General features: G+C 33.6%; 1 long non-coding RNA gene across 2 annotated transcripts in view; it reads left to right on the top strand.

The window, feature by feature from the left end:
• LOC148943161 (uncharacterized) overlaps positions 1 to 15,388 on the top strand; it is a 78,088-nt gene that overhangs the window by 40,499 nt on the left and 22,201 nt on the right. Inside the window, exon 3 of one of the 2 annotated variants that reach the window (XR_016143091.1) lies at positions 7,539 to 8,924. The exons of the other annotated variant lie outside the window; for it this stretch is intronic. This is a non-coding gene — a long non-coding RNA (uncharacterized LOC148943161). Of the gene's footprint in view, positions 1 to 7,538; positions 8,925 to 15,388 lie in introns of those variants that run through there. 2 annotated transcript variants of the gene reach the window in all.

The following is a 15,388-nucleotide window of genomic DNA, read 5'->3' as shown; positions in this document are numbered from 1 at the left end:
ACCCACTGTCAATTTGCTTTTTATTCCATTTTCATTGTTAGAAGGATATTGTTTGACAAATATGTCAAGTGTATTGTTATCATTGTGATGAGTTTCAAAAGGACTAAGATTGGAAAGGGAACGATGAGGACGTTGATTGTAACCTTGCATAATTTTATCCAAATCATGAATAAAGACAGCAGTGTTTTTGAGTGTACAATATCTAGAAATGAGAATATGAACGGTTCTAATCAATCGTTCAGCCAATGCAGTCTTGACTGGACTGTGAATATGATATAACTGTGTATCATATTTTAGTAGAATTTTCTTCACATGTGGATTGACCAATTCACTTGCTCGATCCGTTTGAATTTTTTTATAGGAATCTCGATCAAATATTGTTTCTAGAGCAATTGCACTCTCCTCTCCGCGATTAGATTTCAGTGGAATGGCATAGTAGTTGTGACTAAAAATACTGATTGCAAATAGAATGTGCTTGTATGGTTTGTTGTTTTGGCGTTACCATTCATCCAAAGTCATAAGATCAGCTTGCATGATTTGTAGAAGGTAGAATACCTTAGTTTTCCGATATTGATTAGTGCGAAACTGCGATTTCGATGAAGCGTGTAGCTAGGTTCATTTTGAAGATATTCTTTTGCTTCACTCTGTTGAACATTGGAGACTTGAGCAAGTGTACTGGGAGCAATAAGACTCCCCATCTCACCAACATTTGTATAAATACGTTTTTGAGTTTCATCCATTTTGTATATAAATGTGTACTACCACCACCTCGTCCACCGCTACCGTTTTGTATACTAACAGAGGTGTTGGCTGTTGTCAGAGAAAGATGCCTTTTTCTACTGGCTAATGTTGAATCATTGCTGCTGCTGCTTTTGTAATTGGATTTAGGTGTACTTGTTAGCATTAGGGCCTGTGATAGCATTAGGGAACAACTGATTGGCCTATGTAGTATTTTATAAGAAAAAGGGGGCGGGGGGTTGATGAAATTGGTGAAAATAAGGAATTTTTTTCTTCTAATAACTGGTGGAATAGGTGTGATGGTTTCAGGGGTGGATCCAGGAGTTTTTAAGGGGGGAAGGTAAAAAGGTTGATCCGATAAACTTACGTTAGGAGCAAGTTTAATTAATGCAAACTTGCGTTAATTAGGTAAATTACGCTACTTTAGACTACTATAGGGGGGCACCCCTCGCCCCCCCCCGTCGTGATCCACCACTGGATGGTTTATCATTTTTTTTTTAACTTTGTGATGTTTATTTTCTATGATAGTTATTTTATAGATAAGACTACTTTTGTTTTCAATCATTGTTTTCGTATGAAATGGGCAGACCTTTCCTGAACTTTAAACAATAAAAACCTGTGTTTGAAAATCTTTGCACTTTGTGAATTTAGATAGCGATAAGAGTTCCTGATTGAGACCAATTTTAGGACTTGGGTTCTAATTATTGGTTGCTGTAGTAAAAGTTGCCACAATAGCCCTATCCAAGTAAATACCAAACGTCTGTTAAGAAGTTTTTTTCGTAAAATTCTTAGGAAATTTTCAGAAAATTGAAGGACATCACACATTTTAGTGGCATATCCAAAATTTTACGGGGCTTTACGTTAGAAAAGCTCCTATTATAGAATATTCTTCCAGTTTGTATATATACAGTATATATATATATATATATATATATATATATATATATATATATATATATATATATATATATATATATATATATATATATATATATATATATATATATATATATATATATATATATATATATATATATATATATATATATATATATATATATATATATAATATATATATATATATATATATATTCTATAATAGGAGCTTTTCATAGCTCCTATTATAGAATCAGGAGCTTATTCTATAATAGGAGCTTTTCATATATATACATATATATATATATATATATATATATATATATATATATATATATATATATATATATATATATATATATATATATATATATATATATATATATATATATATATATATTTATATTGGCGCGTACAAACAGCTTCTCTCATTTGATCTTTCATCAGCAGTCCAATTACCCTGGAACACGTTTTTTGGCAGAAACTTTTCAAAATGCCTTTGAAACCAACTTGAGACTTCGAAACCTATTTTTAATTCCTAAAAACATCTAATAATAAAATTTCACTATTAATTACCGATTTTGATGTATGTATTGGAATAAATTAATTTAAAATTAGTTTCTTCAAAATTGGTGTTTCAACGTTGATGCCAAGTTTCGCGTTCAAAAGAAATCTGACTTGTCTACACTTGAAAAGATCTAATGCCGCTTATGTTTTTACGTTCTTTGGAGCACTTGCACCTCGGTCCGGGTTTTCATAATGGGTGAGATAGGGAATGATCATACTGCTAATTTTATAAACTGTGATGGGAACGTACTGTGAACAATTGGATCATTTCCTCAGACCATTGCTTTATTGATTCGGCTAAATTGTCAATAATAAGCCAAGAATTTGGTTCAATTGAATTGAACACAACATCCAATCCCTTGATAAATTTAATTTTAGGTTCAATAGTCCTTATTCTATCACATGATTGTTGCCAAACACTATAGCAATAGTATATATTCTTTATGGTAGTTTCATGATTTCCTGCTGTCAACATTTCACCTCGGTTCTGAATTATTTTATCAAAAGTATTGTTTTCCCACTCATTTATGACCCACAGAAAAAAGCTCTGAAAGGTGTTATAAACTGATACATAATCTATGTTTCTCTTTTTTCTCTCTGCTATTTGTATCTAACTATATTCAATGAACAACAAGAACTGAAGTAAAATCAAAGTGTTTACTATATTAAATAGTCAATACATAAAATAAAAACATTAGAAATATAAATACAACAATTTTTTTTCCATTGTGCAACAAAAACTAGTAAATATATGTACACACACACACACACATATATATATATATATATATATATATATATATATATATATATATATATATATATATATATATATATATATATATATATATATATATATATATATATATATATATATATATATATATATATATATATATATATATATATATATAGAAAAAAACTTTTAATAATACAACACTGGGGAACAAAAAAATCTGTTCTAAATCATTAAAAGATAATACCAGTCCCCCCCGCGATGGGTAGCCGGAGGCCCCTACCCGACAGCGGGTGGCCGAAGGCCCCCTGGATGTCGGCTGCTAGCCCCCCCAAGGTTTTAGGAATTTTTAAATAAGTTTACTCACACCGAGACTTTCCCTATGACGAACACACTCGTCTCGGTCGGATGTTAAGTAGTGCCCAAGGGGAAGGGTACTTACAGTATCTCTACAAACATAAACCTTGTCAGAAATGGTACTCATGACAATTCTTTCAACATTTACAGTAAAATTTTTATATTTTAACGAGCGAATTGCCAAAAGTTTTGCTCGTGGAATTGTATTTTCAACAATACAATTCCTATAGACGTCCATGTCAAAATTGTTTTCCACAAAGTGCGTGGGCACTCCCTTGCAACGTTTTTGATTTCCTCGTTGTTGGTCAGTATAAAGTACACCTTCGGAATTACAAACATACCCCGAGAAATCATGTCACTTCCTGTTTCTGATTTTAAAAATAAAAGTTTGTTTGGAGCTTGACGTTTGACTAGTTCCGGATAGACTTCTCCATTTCAGTTTGTATAGTCCATCCGAGAACTGATGATTTCACCGTTAGCCAAATCGTCAAGTAGGTTTTCTGTTTTGACTTTTAACAGTCGAGAATCTGTATCCCCGTAGCAGACCTCTACTTGTTCCTTCCCCGGCAATTGTATCCTAGCCACGTTGTAGTAGAATTCCAACATGAGCTTTTTTGAAATTTCCAAGATGCCACTGCCTGCTACAATATTTTTATTCAATACTATGTTTCTTTTTTTCTATTCAATAGTACCATGTCTGGAGCAATGATTGTAAAGGAAGTGTAATTGGGATCGGCAATAATTCGAGCACATTGGTTGGGATCGGTTACAACGTCGCAACGACTCCTACTGCCAACACTTTCGCACCTTTTACCAAAGACCGAATTTAAAATGAGTTTATAGATTTCTTTTTCGACCTTTGTTTTCGCTTCGGAACGTTTCCTGACAAACGTGTCAACAATAACTTTCAAATAAGGTTTTTGACTAAATTGGAGGGCTCAATGGATCTTTGTGACTTTGAAACCATTGTTGCACATCCATTCTAATGCCAAGTGGTGTACTACAATATTTTTTTCGGCAGAAGATCAGCAATAAGTTTTTGTTTTGAAGGTGACCAATGCTTTCTCTCGTCCTCCACCAAAGATCTATTGGGAGGACTCAAAGAGTCCCTAGACACAGGTCTATTAATGCATGGAAAAACAAAATCTTTTACTGTATCATGAAGCTAAACTGGTATCTCCCCATCAATTTCAAAAAACCATCCCACCGGCCCTTTCTCCTCAACACTGGCAATGTTGGGAAAATTGTAGGCAAAAAAGTCATTGAGCCACTTATAGTCACTGCAAGGTAGAGCATAATGAGACATAGCCGAGGGGTATAGGGAATTCATATCAAGGAAAACTGCATCCGACTTTTCCCTCGCCTTCTTTCCAGTTGGATCAGTTTCCGAAATACGATTCCCATGAAAAACGTAGCCACCCCTCATTGATCTCTCGATAAACAAGTGTTGATCAATGTCGGTGATTAGTTCAATCTTTTCCCAACTAATTTTTAGGAAGTGGTCCATTAGCATATGTAGACTGGGAAAATAATACCCTAGATCAAGATTAAATTCCTTGTAAATTTGGTCTATATTTTTATATACAATATCCAACAGAGTTAGCACATCACTTGACAAATAAAATTTGCAGTAGTCAAATCCATTTTTACACCCTCCCTCTGCCCACACCTTTTTGGCAAAGTTGTATTGATCAGGGATGCACCTACGATCGTGCAGACTGTCGTAAAAAGATTCAATTGAGGGAATTTTCTCCTCAGCAAATCTCGACATGGAATTAAAATGATCATAAGCTTAAACTCCTTTGACCGTTAACAGATCATGTAAAGCATTTCGAAATTTTTGTTTGAGAAGAGGGAAAGCATTGCAGCCGTCATCGTTCTTCTGTACTTTAATCAGTTCGCTCAAAGATTTTGGAAAAAAGCTGAAGGAATCTAAAGAGCGAATTTAATTCGTTTACTCAACACCGACTCCAACATATTTCCACATAAATTCCAAAACAAGCAATTTTCTGATGATTTAGGTATGATTTGTAGCAAAAGCTGTCTTCCACCCATGCATCATCTATAACTCCATTTCTTTGAAGTTGTGCCATTGATGGTAGCACAAACTTCAGATCATATTTGGAATTGTGTTTAAAAGCCGGAAGAAAGAGTTATTGTTTAATTTTTATATGGTAATTATTGTGATCCCACCCCCGAAAGTTACTTCTCCTGTGGAATTAGCATCAATAAGATGAATTTAATCTCGTACTTTATCGTTCTCGGCAGGAGCACCCCTGCAAACCCAACAAATTGATCTTACTTCTAGAGCACATTCTTCCTCATCTGTTAGTGACATGGGATAGTTGGTATGACGCAATCTTGATATAGACTTATTCGCTGTTTTGATTAGTGCTACAAGTGCTTTTTCCGTGTTACCTTTCTCTCCCATAGTCTCAAAAACTCAACCAGTTTCATTTTTTTGTTGTTTGGGTCTCTCTCATACGACACGGCTACAAGTTTATATTCTTTCACTATGTTTGGTTTTGATGAGTCAGATACATCAAGCAGTCTTGCTTCACAATCCAAAGCAACCTTATCACTCTGTAATAGGAAATTTTGAAAGTTTTTAAATTGTAAAATGGCTTTGTCTGCTGCCGGTATTTCTACCCTTTGATTTTTGCAATTTTGTGAATTTTGCAATATTTCATATGGTCATCGAGTGTTTTCTCAGTTCGAAATGGGGAAAGACACATGGGACAGTAATGACGTTCCCCTTTTTAAACTCCCTGAGATAACAATTTACTAACTGCAGTAATGGGAAAAAAATGACCATATGAATTTATATGTTTGGCAGGTTCATATATGATCGAAACCAAATTTTTTTATATTATCTACTGCCGGTGTCCTGACTGAATACAAAACTACTTTTTTATTTTGTTTCTTCCCTCCATCCACAAATTCCGTATCATATTGAAGAACCACTACTCCCAACCCAAGATTTTTATTTTCTTTTTCAAACATAGTTTATTTCTTTTAAGGACACCGGATACTTGCTCTCCAAACAATCAAAATTAACTTTTGGGAAATTCTCTCCACCATTACGTGCAAATTCATCCAGTTTTTCATGGTAGCTTTTGCTGCAAGAGGTCTATGAACTGCAGCTAAAAATGAATATTTAAAACATTTCAAACCTGCGTCAAATCTTAAACCTTGAACTCCCCCTGTAGCCGACAAATCTGGATGAAATTTTATTCGTTGGTTTCCACCCGCCCCTCTTGAAGAAAATTGTTTTATCAATTTACTGAGCTTCAGATCCAGTTGCTCTATGAATAAAATAGTGGAACCACTACCCTTCTGATTAAATGTACCCAAAGTGGATATTAATTTATTGACCCAATTGAATAAATTATCTTCAAAATTATTTAAGCCAGGGTAAAATGTCTGATTCCCGGTTGAAAATTAAAATGAAAAATATCACCTGACTTTCCTTTTTGCAAACATACTTATTGACTAATTGAAGCTTTAATACCATCTCTTCCGCCCCAGTTCTGGATCTTAGTCTCAATAAGTGCTCAAATTTTTCTGATGTATGTATGGAGAGTTTCAACAGGGTCGATTAAAATAATACCTCCGTCAGTTAAGCTCTCCTCGGGGGATTAAAAACTACCCTGTGCGTTTCAATGTGACCTACAGCAGATTCTAACAGACTAAATTGACGTAATACACTTTCTTGGGGCTTGACGGTGTTTTCAAACCCTGCACCATTTTGCACAGGGATCATGATAGTTGGTGATTTTACTGAGGTAAATATTGTATCCGCTATTTATATATAAAAAAAAATATATGCTCTAGCAAATATATTTTAAGATCACAACAGGAACTGAGAATAGCCTTTATTTAAGGGCGTAGCAACAGTTCTTACAATTCGCCTTTGCTATTAAAATATATTCATTTGTAATTTTTAACAATAAAAATTCCAAAGTTATTAAAGGTTAGCACAATACATTTATAACTATATATTTTATGAATAAAATTATTTTCGACTATATACATTTATTATTCTGTATGCGTTTATATACATGTATTATTCACATTTTTTTTTATCTTTATTCCAACTTTTTCTTTTGTTCTATATTAAACACACTTGTCAGAAATTACTTTCAGCTTTCTCTCTGGCAATGTCTTTATACAAACTTCTAAGGTTTTCAATTTTCTTAAAATTTGTGACAACTAATATAATTTAATAAAGTATTTTGGCTGTCATTTCTTTTTTTTCTTCTAGCTTTTATGTCTTTATTTGACAAGGCTCAGCGTACAGCTTAGATTTGATAAGTCTTCAAGTTTAGCTGTTTGACTTTTTACCCGTCATAGTTCTACCAATGAATTGTGCCTGTGCTTGGAGATCTGTTTTCCATGGTCTACGTTTGGTTGCTCAATTTAATATTTCCAGGCCCGCTTGTCATATGGCTAATGCTGAAAGGACTTTTATGAACCTCTGCACAACAATTAAATCAAATATTTTAGTACTCCTGCCTTAAATTTCAACTTTAAGTTGTGTCATTTGAGCTATTTATTTGCCTTTTAAAATTGTTTATGCCGTACTAGTCAGTTTTCCAAAACCGACGTCCAAAGTGAAGAGCATAATTTTTGATGCTACCTGAAGCCTAACTTCCGTGTTTTCGATTTAATCACGGCCACGGTTACAACTTTGGCCACTTGGTATTTCTCTATCATAAGATGCTGCTTATTTGTACTAATTTAATGCAAAAATATTGTTCGATTAGTTTGATATGCTCGTATATTTAAGCCTAGCTGACTCCGTTCAATTTCTTTTACTTCACTCTTGCCTGGCTACAGGTAAAATAAATTTTTAAACAAAAAGGTTTTGTGTTATGTTTAAGTTTTAAAACAAAAACGTTCCTTATGTTTTTCTTATGTTCCCAATGTCCCTCCATGTTTAAAGCGTGAGTTGTCTGTTGCCCCAACCTGTACTTTTGTTTAAAGTATTTAAGTTTCTCTGTCCAAAAGTGTTTATTTAGTGTTCTAAAAGCACTGTATTTTCCGTTTGATTCTCTGAGCTTTTTAAATCAAATTTTTGCGCGATATTTTTCTAGAAATGTTGTTTTTACGATGTAATGGTTGCAAATTTTATTCTAGTTTTAATTATGATTTTATTTTCCTAAGAGATAGAAAACAATTTTTTTGGCAAGCTAAATAGCTTGCATTCGTTTGGCCTCTGTCTGCGGTTTTTTGATAACTTCTAATCTGGGAAAAATATATGAAGTGAATTTTTGTTAATTTTTCAATGTTCCATTGTTGAGTTGATATGAATATTTAATCTTGTTTTTAAATCAGTGCTTTTTTGCGTTTTGCTCGCCTTTGTTAGGGTGGCTGTTAGCTTGAGTACAGCATAATCGAATTCGATTCTCCAGTTGCAACCGTCTTTATTTATTATTAAAGTTTTCCGTTTTATGTCAAATTTTTGCCATGGAGTAACGTAATCAGTTTTGGCTATTTTTAAGGGTTTTGTTATTGGCTATTTCTGCTAGTAAGTTTTAAGATATAGTTTAGTTTTGTATTGCTTTCTTTTACTTAGTATTTTTTGCTTTCTAAAATTATTCTATGTTTTGCTTGAATTTTTTAAGCGGTTAAATTCTGCTTGAATTATTTTTTCTCTTTTTACATTTTGCAACTAATAAAATTTTTATTACGTTAGGCTATAAACTAATTATATTAAGATTACAGCCAGCTTGTACGTTTAGTCGACTTAATGTAAACTCTTACTGCATTTCCAATTAATATTAACTTTAATACTCTTAATATTTTTTCAAATTCGAATGAAGGTGTTACCTCACATACTCAAAGATCTATAGCTGTATCTCATCTACTTAATTTCTAGAAACCAGCAGTGATTGTCTTTTAAATTAACTTGTGCCTATTTGAATAGCCTAAATCATTATTTTTTCTCTTTCTTTGGTCGAAAAGCTGTAATCCTTCAATATATATATCAAACAAATTCAATACATATATCTAACAAACATGAGTATTTCTTCGGAGGGAGTAAAAAACAAATCCTTGAATTGACTTAGAGGGAAATGAACATTACGCAGATGTAGTGGCCTCAGGTGATTTTCAGTTGAATGAAATTGTAAATAATAATAATGGCATTAGTAAATATATTGGTATTGATTATTTTCTTTTCAAACATTATCTTTTAAAGAAAACGACAAAGCATTAAACAGAGTACTGTTGAAAAAATTGAAAAAAATTTATCAATAAATATTTAAAAATAGAACAGATGACATAAAAATTAATATCATCTTTACATGGATTTTTTTAAATGTATTTGATTGATAATAAAAAATATCTTATTTATCGTAGATAAAATGTAAAAGATCGCTTTGATATTTTAGGCACCAAATCAAAAATTTTAATTAGAGTCTGTATTTCTTAATAAAAAAAACAACATAATCTCTCTGTTTATTTCAAAACTGAACAAAAAGTTGAACGTGCTTCCAAATCGACAAAAGATAAAACTAACCCTAAACTGGGTAGTGGTGTCTACAGAGTCCCCTGTTCATGTGGGAAATTTTACATTGGGAAGAACCATCACCAATTGGGAAAAAAATTATATGAACACAAAATTTCAATAGAGAAGTCCCTGATATTTAAAATAAAAATGACTTTGATTCTGCTTTGGCCCTCCATATCTTGGAAGTGGTAAATAGCCTACTGCAATCTTTTAAACGGGTATTTGAGATAAAAAATATATATAAACGGAAATTTTACTATAAATAGAGACTTAATATTTAAAGACTCAATTAATGTTTTCGCCCAGTCTAATTTAAGACAACCTGTCCGCATATCTAATGAAAATCGAGGTTGCAGACAGACGAAATCTATTGCAAAACAAAGAATACTTATCCTATTGGTAAATTGTCTTTCATTTAGTTCTGGTTGTTTTTGGATTCAATATCTTTTCTCATCTTGTAGAGTTCACTTCAAAAGGTTACATTTTTTTTCTTATAGAGCACTGAGGACGAGTTGGCGGAGGTCCTTGTCAAAATATTTACTTGTTTTTCGTCTTTATATTTTGCTACTGTTTGACTATATCCTCGGTTTTTCTTCACTATTTGATTTTAATTTCCATTTATTATATCCTCTCTTTTCTTTGTTTCATACGTCTACCTCCCCCTCCCTTCGTCTCTCCCTTTTAACTAATTTCAGTAGTTCTGTAGTTCTAGGTATTTTTTTTTTGGGGGGGGGGGAGTAGTCATTTTCAACGAAGGGATATTTTCCTGGGGGAGGATTTTCCTATAGTTTTATCCCTTTTACCCTTACCCCTAAAGCGTAACCAAGACATTGAAAATGATTAATACCACAATGGTTGGTTATGTTTATTAAAACATAAACGCAAAACTAAATACAGGTTCAGAGAAGTAAAAGCAGTAAGCTAACAGAAATAAAACATTCACATTTTACTTTAAAGAATAGTCAGGCAAGAATTTTGGAATTGAATAGTGAATTTTCTAAATTTAAAGCATATCTGATTTTCAACCAACAGCTAATATATCTCTGTAGCTGATAAGCCATAGTGATTTAATAAATTATCCAAGAAAATTTACGTTAATACGAAAGAACACATCTTTGGTTGCGTTTTCCTCCATTTTTCCGTGAAATCTGATAAAGAATTATCCTCAAAAACAGAGGCGTACAATGTTCCCTGAAATTGCGCCGAGGTTATTGTTTCAGTAACCTGGAAAAATATTAAAACAGAAAAATATAAAAACAGTACAGTGATTTTTTGTATTTATTCAAGAATTTCGTTTAATATATTTGTAAATAAAAAATTTATATTATTTAATCCATTAAGGATTCACAAATTGAAAACAAAACCTGTCACAATTACGGTATAATAAGTCAGGAAGCAGTGGCATAAATTCACAAAAATTATAAGTTGGGTGGGGACTGTATTTTGCAATATCTCAATCTTTTCAATGAAAATAGCCGAAAAATATAATTTTACTGAGAATACAAAGAAAACTGCATTTTTGTTTCAACAGTTTTAGAAATGGAGGAGGGAGGGGCAATAAAATATTTGGAGGATCAAGGCAGGAGTTACAATTTTGGTCAGGAGGTGTTGATTTTTTACTCGCAACTTTTACTCGAAAGGTTTTAATATATTTGCTTGAGTACTATAATGTAGAAATGAGATGCGATAAATTTTCATGTGTTCCATGCCCAATATAAATCGGCCCTTAAAGTATATTTGATATTCGAATCTGGGATAAATATATAAATTTACTGTGGACAAACAATTATAGATCAGAAACATTCAAATCAAATCATTTTATTCTAAAACCACTTTCATAGCAATTGCCAAATTACGGTTTGCGTCATAAATAAATATCATAGGTCAATGTGTCATAAAGATACATCATATTAATACATAAAAGTACACAAATAAACATAAATAAAGATGCTACATTTTAGAGCGTCATAAATACATATCCTAGGTCAATGTGTCATAAAGATACATCATATGAATACATAAAAATACACAAATAAACATAAATAAAGATGCTACTTTTTAGAGGATAACATTGTACTCGTTCACGAAACTGAGAACAAACGTTCTATCGTACCGCAAATGTTTGGCTTTTATTTTTGTCAGCTTCGGGACTGGTCCCGCGACAACCGTTGGTGGTCGTTTAGGGATAAAATCTGAGGGAAGGATATCATGGTATTTATTATTATCAAGACATTTTTTGCCGAAATTCATACTCAGCTTCAGCCTCTTTTGCTCCAGCGAAACCAACTCAAATTTAACTAATAGTTCAGAATACGGAATTTCAGGTCCACGGGAAATTATAACAAGAGCCCATTTCTGGATTCTTTCGATGCGATTAGATTGTTCCAGAGTTAAGCCGAAATGCCACACTGGAGCAGCATAATCCAAAAGCGGTTTAATGAAAGTGTAGTAAATTCTTAAAAGATGGGTTGGTGGAACGCGAAATTTTTTCATTAATTTTAACATTTGTAAGCTAGCGTTACCTCTCTTCACCAACTCTGTAGTGAGCGCTTCCCACTTTAGATCAGAAGTAATGGTTATTCCTAGTAATTTAGTTTTATTTACAATTTGTTGTTCAGGGGCAGGGAGATCAAAAGTAGGGTTAAAATTCTTCAAAAAATAAAATGTTAAAATGTTACTCTTTTTTTCATTCACGGTAATCAGTGAAGACGCCAACTCGTGTCTCACTTTTTCGATGATTGCCGCAGCTCTGCTGGAGTCACCTTTGTCACATATTTCTACTGTGCTTAAGTCATCGAAGTGCTTCCATATACTTGCCATGTCACTGGCAATGTTGTTGATAATGACTAGGAATAAAATTGGGCCTAAAATAGTCCCTTGAGGAACAAAAAACCGGCTGAGGATCTGAAAAAACTTTTATACTTTACTCTTTGAAATCGGTTAGATAAAAAACTTCGAATAACTGAAACTAAATTAGGATTTACAGAAAATTCTACAAGTAGCTTTTGAATTAACATATCATGCTGTATTAAATCAAAACTTTTTTTAAAATCGATTGTTATAAGGTTAAGCCATCTACCTGGTTCATCCACATGTTTGAAAATAAAATCAAGCAGACGAATCAGGTAATGTGTCGTGGACGTCTTTGACATATTGCCAAATTGCTTTGGATCAATTAGTGGTTAAATTTGAATTTTTAACCATTTTGTTAAAAAAGGTTCGTAAATTTTGCTAAAAGTTTGTGCTAAAGTTATCGATCTTACTCCATCAAAATCCAGATCAAGTCCTTTTTTCGGAATAGGAGTAATGTACCCAGTTTTCCAAATGGACGGGTATTCATGAGTAGTTGAAATCGAGTTAAAAATATTAGTCAAAGGGTGAGCAATCTTATCAGGGAAAGCTTTAAGTAATTCCACAGGAACATCAATAGGGGTTATACTTGTTCGTTTCAGCTTCTTTATTTTAATAAAAACTTCCTTTTCACTGATTTCCGCCAGTGCGTCTATCGATGTTGTTGACGGGAGATCTCCCATCTGTTCAGACAAAGAAGGGAGCGACTGTACAATTTTTGCTAAATGTTTATTTAACTGGTCAGCTGTGTCTTTATCACTTTGATCCAGACCAAAGCTTAGACTATTAGCACCTTTGCCAGAAAGTTTTTTTATTTCTTTGTACCATGCTGAAGTTTTGCTTTGGAGAAGGTGTTCAAATTTGAATTATAATATGAAACGGCAGCCTCTCTTGTCATTTTTCGAATCCTATTACGTAGTTTGTTTGCTTCTTTCTCTTTTTCGGTTTTTCGTAGTTCAATTTTTTGTCGAATTAAACACTTTATTTCGTAAGTTATGTACGGCCTATCAGAGTTGCAGCGTTTGGCGGTTTTCTAGGGAAAACATTCTTCATACTTGGTTCGGATTTTGTTTTGAAGAATCGATGCTTTTCATCTGGAGAATCCGAGGAGTATACTTCTTCCCAGTTCTCTTCTGAAATCCATGAACCGAACTTAAATAGACCATTATCATTTAGAGGTCTATATGAAAATTTTCAATAACGTATTTAATTTTATACGAAGGAAGGGGGTTCCAATGCAACATAAACTGGTAGCTTCCGCCAAGAGGTAGGAGCTCTTGGGGGTTCTGGTAATATTCAGAAAGATTTGAACATAAAACATCAAGTGAAGTTCCTCCTTTTGTCGTGGGAAACGAAACTACTTGTTTTAGTTTGTTATTTTTAAGAAAAAAATCTAGTTTTAGATCATTTTTATCACCAGTTAAACAAATGCCAACGTTAGGGTATTTTGTTGTAACGTAATCTAAGCTTAAAGAAAGCTTATTTATAAAATCTTTTTTCTGAGAAGCGTGTTGACTCGGTGAAGAGTAAACAGCGCAAATAGCTATATTAGCAACACTTCCTGGGAGTCGTTTGGGCCGAACGAGGACCCATAAAATCTCATCATACTCATTCAAGTGTGGTACATTAATTTTTTGAGGTGCATGCTCATCCCGAACCATCAACATTACACCACCACCTTTTTTTTCAAGGGAGTGGTCATCGGTTCGTAGCTTAATAAACTCGGTAAACTTATTAATTTTTAGATGATCACTATTTTGCCGGTGCACTTCCGTGACAGCAATTATTGATGGTTTTCACACATCAGCGCAACCTTCCAGCTCGGCTATCTGATCTTGATTTAGACTGTCAGCATTTAGAGTAAACAATGACGGAAATTGATAGCGGTCATTATTTACATCTTTTTCTATATATCTTGTTTTATTACGCTTAGTTTCATATTTAAGAGTCGGACATGAAGTAGGAGTATCAGCAGGGGGGCCATTTACAACCGGTGACGACACTTGTGTTGACTGAAAAACTGAAAATCTGTTTTTAACCGGAACGCTAAAAGCTGACACTGGGTACGGTTCGGGTAATTTAAAAGGAGAGGAGAGGGGACTGGGAAAAATACTGCATAGCTGGGGACAGGGGTGGAGTAAAGGGAGGTGGAGAACACCAGGTGCGATTCGAAATGGGCGGTAGAATGTCCATTGCGACTGGCGGTAGAATGGTACTGGAAAGGAGGGGTGGGGGTCGCGGTTGCTTTCTGCGTCGCCCTAAAAAAGGTTCGAATGTAAGGCCACCCCCTACCATTACCGATGCTTTGGGGCGCGACTGGCGGTAGAATGGTACTGGACTAGAGGAGGAAAGGGGTGGGGATCGTGGTTGTTTTTTGCGTCGCCCTAAAAAAAGTTGAAACGTAATGTCAACCTCCACTATTACCGATGCATGTGCGAAATTGCACGATTTGTCAATACACGTTAAAAAGGAACAGAGGTCAACATGGTCGAAACTACACTTGACAATCCTGCAAATACCTGCTATAAAATCACGACATATATGTAAAAATTTGCACTTTCTACGTAACTTACAAACCCCCCCATTAAAATATTTACATATTACGTTTTATTTTCCGTTTTTTCTCAGGTTTTCTTTCTTTTTCACTTTAGTAATTTTCTCAAAAACAATACACACTTCATCATCTGCTAGAAATTTAATAAAAAACTCGGCACTCACTGAAGCATTCGTGTCATTCCGTTCAGTTTGGT

The sequence above is a fragment of the Artemia sp. Qi Xiang Cuo genome, chromosome 16, assembly GCF_049724085.1.
Source record: "Artemia sp. Qi Xiang Cuo chromosome 16, ASM4972408v1, whole genome shotgun sequence".
Classification (NCBI taxonomy): Eukaryota; Metazoa; Arthropoda; class Branchiopoda; order Anostraca; family Artemiidae; genus Artemia; species Artemia sp. Qi Xiang Cuo.
The sequence above is the reverse complement of the archived record's forward strand: the minus strand, read 5'-3'. Positions and strand labels throughout refer to the sequence as shown.